Below are 4,961 nucleotides of genomic sequence, written 5' to 3'. Positions count from 1 at the left end.
AAATTACATTTTGCTATTATATTCTAGCATCAAATACACAATTTTCAAATGGAGGCCTTATAACAGATTGTATTGTTCTCTTCCAAGATGGTTGCTGGCATCCACCAGTAACCTTTCAAAACAAAATGTCTAATTTCACTGCATTGACAGTAGGTAAAGAATTAAACTGACATTACTCCTCCACTGAATCTATATAAATCAACAGTTAAATAATGTCAGTTCTTCCGTGTTCTCTGGAATCAATCACAGTAAAGAAATTAGACTGTTTCTTTTGAAAAATGTTGGGAAAGAACAAATCAAAACATTCTATTTAAGGCCTCTGACCTCAAGATTCAGTTAAACAACAATTATAACTAAACAATTTGAGGTAATGTTAGTTTCCATTAACATTAAATTAGGTTACTGAATTGGCAAACACCTTCCTATTAACACCTCCCATTTTACCCCAATAACTAAAGAAATTAGCACTTGCAGGTCAAAACCTTTATTCAAGAGACGCAAAAATAACATTGATACAGTGACTGTCAAAAATTACAGCACTGATCATACTGTGACATCTTGGTTCAAAACAGCACACTTAGAAATATTCAACGTTCTTTACTTCAACTGAATGAAACTGAAAATACCATTTCACACGACCCATATGGGATATTTAGACTGTATAACTGTTCACGCTACATCTCTTCACTAGTAAAAGAAAGAAAAAATACAAAGAGAAATTTAAAAATGCTGCCAAACAGACAAACAGAACTTGTACAGAGCAAAAGGAAAAACAAACAACAAAAAAAACGGCTTGTCCTCATGGCAGTTGCAGAGTATATAAAAATGAACCCTGCGATCCGTTCCTGGAATTGAGCTTCAAAAATGCAGCAGAACAAGTGTGAGATTTAAATGTCCTCTCACCTAGAGCTGATCACCTCACATGCGTAACAGTGAGCTTCGTTGCAGGAGCAGTTTTGTCTTAGTTGTGAGCTTTTCTTGAGAGCTGAGTTGCATCCAACTCCATTACCACCCATTGAATCACCTCAAAAGTGTAGCAGAGTTGTGATGGGTAACTCATGTTGAAGGAATAAAAAAGGTCCAAACAGCATGGCTACTGCAAAGGTCACGTTATCCAGATCTTGAAGAACAACATCAGAAAAGTCATTGCCTGGCGCATCTCTGGAGACAGATGTTCATTGTGGTTTTCTCAATCTGTGCAGTGGCCTCAGTCAAGTCCTGGTTAAACACAAAACATTTCTTTAAGATTCCTTTTTAAACTCATCTCTTTTGAATCTACCAGTTCTAATGTTAGAGTAATTTAAACCAATGCAAGCAACATAGTAAATAGCTATAGCCAAAGAGTGGCCTGCCATGCTGCCATTCATGGTCTAACAGAGTTTCTAAGAGAGGGTGAAAAACATAATTTCAAATGCTTTACATTAGTTTTTGTTAGAAAGACACCGGCCCATCAGAAATCCAGGTTATGTCACTCAGAAGATGTTAGAATTTAGACTTTCAGCCCCACAATTTGGTTAGCTGTTGGTCTTTTTTTTTTTTTTTCAAACAAAAGCTAATGTAAATATTGGGGGGATTTTTCTTTGTTCACTAGAATGACAAATTTAAAGTTTTTTCACACTGATGTGACCCCTAATACAGGGGTGGGGCCTCAAGGGCCGGCGGCTGAGTTCACTACCAGGCCTCATGTGAACTTCAAATTATTAAAGAGGACTACTGGTCCTAACCAGTCCAATGAGGATCAAGTGGATAACTAAATGCATTTTTAAATGTTGCAAAGCCACAATCTACTCATAAAACACTCACCATGAACTCCTGCACCAAGATGTTGCAATTGTCTTTCACACAGATGCGGAGCACTTTGATGAGGGACTCCGAGCATTAATGTCATCCTAAAGTATTATAACAAAGAAAACAGAGATTTGTGAACTTTTCAGTAGCACAGAAGAAAATGATCCCAGACAAAAACTCTTGACTTTTTAAACCAGTCAACATGCAACACCAGCATCTACAAAGCAATATCAAAAGTTCCTGTTTGACATCAACTTTATGGATATATCGTTTCCAGAACATTTATTTTTTAAAAAAGATAAATTTTTCTCAGTGGGCCAGTAAATGCATGACGAAAATTATGGCATCCTTTTAGTGGAATCAGTACTCACAGGTAATAGTTGACGGTTTCAATGGATGTAGCATAAAAATTTTACTGACCTAATGCAATACATATACACTTTGTAGTTAAAGAATTTTAAAGTTCTTACTGTCATAATGGCAGCTACATCCATTAGCTTTGTGCCCTGTTCCCCCGATCACTTTGCAAACACTTTCAGCAGACTGCCAGAGAGAAACTCAGCTCCGTCAGAAACCTTGACTGTATGCATGGTTGGGATGCACTGGAATGCTGCATTTCATCTGAAATGACATAAAATTATTTTGAAATAACAGCAGGCACTGTGCTTGGTTAATCAGTAATGTTTTGTTGAATAAAAACTGTGTTTCCAGATCTTATGGGATTAAAAAAATCCAAAGATGTTTGTTTCTGATTTGCAACCCAACAACCCACAAGTTACAACCTCATTTCAGTTCAAGTGTGCATTAATGCGAGTCCAGTAATCACCTTTCTGGCAATACATACAGGTATAAGATAAACCTATGGCAGATTTTGGATTTCTCAGTTGTATTAATAGGGTGAGTATGCATGCACCTAATAATTATAAAAAACCTATTATAATTAAGTTACAGAAACGAAAATAGAATATACTTTCTTACCATAACACCTTGAACCCACAATCCATCAGCTGACTCCTGGTGAAATGCAGAATAGAGGTCGTCTCTCAATGTGCAGCAAAAAAAAACAAAAACAAAAAGAAAAGGACAGCAGGTGAGGGCAGGAGGGGTAGGGATGTAAGCTAGCATAATGCCGCTGATGATATTAGCTAAAGCTGTTCAATGTCCAAAATCTCACTAACACCACGGTGCAGTAAATACACAATGTAACTGAAGAGTCAGTTGGCAAATCTATTCACACAGAAAACCAAATTATGTTATGAGTGCCTCGTAATTAGGTTTAATGTGATATTACGGCTCTTGTGCCAAAGACAAATTCAAATGAAAAAGCGCCAATTCTTTGACAACAGATAAAACAGCAAATAAGCTAACGGCTCTTTTTTAGCATGTTACATGGCGACACTCTAGACGTTTAACTACATTTGGCTGAAATATGGTAAAAATTAATTCAAAAAATCAAGACATACCAAAAACGTACAGTTGGCTGCTCGACTTGACTGAGATGGATGCCTTTTTTAAACCACGATCCAAAGCCCGCGAGATGAAATCACGCGTGGTTTCACGAGATTTAACGTTGCTATCTTATTAACTTACTTCACCTGAACATGATATGAACAATTTAATACACCCTTTCTGCATATCATGTAGTTTTTACACTATATAGTTACATTTAACTTTAAAACATGAGGCAATTGTGTTAAATACATGCAAGATGCTTACATAAATCCAAGAGATGGCCAGTCCCTTTTTTTCAGTGTATGTGTGTTGCTTAATAGCACACGCATCACCCACGTCAATGTCGTGCTTTAACACTGCGGTTCTAGATGGTACATCCCCAAACAGATTAGGGTGCGCTTGGATCAGATTTTTCACGTCATCTTTCTCGTCATGAGGAAGATAGGAGAGGTACGTGTCTAAGGCACCAAGAACCTCTGAGTTTGCGAGACTGCCACTCTGCTGACCTTCACTACCCTTCACCAAACCATCATCATGGTTTATGGGCACAGAAATGAGTGAGATGGAGCCCTCACGATCGCCTTCCCTGGAGTGAAACAGTTTCAGCATACTTATATGTTTTGTACTTATGTGTTTTTCGCCTTCTATCCGGAGTGCGAACAATGTAGTCTGTGTCATTGACTTTGCTCTCTACCACATATGGTCCCGCAAATTGGGCTGACAGAGATGGACCAGATGTGGGCACCAACATGAGTACCTGATCACCAGGTTTAAAAGAATGCTGCACTGCCTTCCTGTCATACTGCCGCTTCATTTTCCCTTGGGCTGCTGACAGAGACTTCTTAGCTATTGCACAAGCATGGTACAAACGTTCCCGACACTGCGTGACAAACTCAAGCACATTTGATTGCGGCTGCACATCAGATAAAAACTGTTCTTTCAGAGTTTTTAGTGGCCCTCTCACGCTATGCCCAAAAACTAGTTCAGCAGGGCTGAAACCAAGGGACTCCTGGTTTGCTTCACGAGCTGCAAACAGTAGGAATGGCAGTCCCTCATCCTGTTCTTGTCAGTCACCAGACAATATTTTCGCATCATCAATTTTATGGTCTGGTGCTATCTTTCTAGTGCACCTTGTGACTGGGGATGGTAAGGGCTGGAAGGGAAGTGTTTGATACCAAGTGATTGTAAAGTCTGCTTGAACAGTTTTGACTGAAAATTGCTGCCTTGGTCAGTTTGAACGGCCAAATGTTGAAAAGAATTTAAGTAGAGCCTTAATTACAGTAGGAGCGGTGATTTTTCAAAGTGGTATGGCTTCAGGAAAACGGGTTGTGGCACACATGATTGTCAAGAGGAACTGATTACCCACTTTTGTTCTGGGTAGAGGACCCACACAGTCCACTAAAACACGCTCAAAAGGCTCCCCAACTACCGGGATGGGTTTAAGAGGAGCAGGTGGCACCATCTGATTAGTTTTACCCACAATTTGGCAAACCTGGCATGTTTTGCAGAACTTGGCAACGTCTTTCTTCAGACCTGGCCAGAAAAAGTGCTGAAGAATGCGGTCATAGGTTTTAGTGATTCCTAAATGACCTGACCATGGGTGTTCATGCGCAAGCTGCAATATGCCACCTCGGTAATCCCTAGGAATGACTATTTGGCGTACCACCCCCCCAACCCTCATCACCTCCTTCCTGTTGTAATGCAGGTCTTGAGACCCATTT

At 39.4% G+C, this 4,961-nt stretch overlaps 1 long non-coding RNA gene across 2 annotated transcripts; it reads right to left on the bottom strand.

The window, feature by feature from the left end:
- Positions 1 to 468: 468 nt before the first annotated feature.
- LOC145430944 (uncharacterized) lies at positions 469 to 3,560 on the bottom strand. 2 transcript variants are annotated; one of them, XR_013911291.1, is made up of 5 exons: positions 3,505 to 3,545; positions 2,767 to 3,383; positions 2,259 to 2,409; positions 1,804 to 1,889; positions 469 to 1,218 (listed from the first exon to the last, which is right to left on the bottom strand). It is a non-coding gene; the product is annotated as an uncharacterized LOC145430944 (long non-coding RNA). The 2 variants fall into 2 exon arrangements; XR_013911290.1 differs by having other exon boundaries at positions 2,767 to 3,560.
- Positions 3,561 to 4,961: the final 1,401 nt, after the last annotated feature.

The sequence above is a fragment of the Astatotilapia calliptera genome, chromosome 2 (assembly GCF_964374335.1).
Source record: "Astatotilapia calliptera chromosome 2, fAstCal68.1, whole genome shotgun sequence".
NCBI classification, from domain to species: domain Eukaryota; kingdom Metazoa; phylum Chordata; class Actinopteri; order Cichliformes; family Cichlidae; genus Astatotilapia; species Astatotilapia calliptera.
Note: the sequence above shows the minus strand (reverse complement) of the source record. Positions and strands in the feature narration are given on the sequence as shown.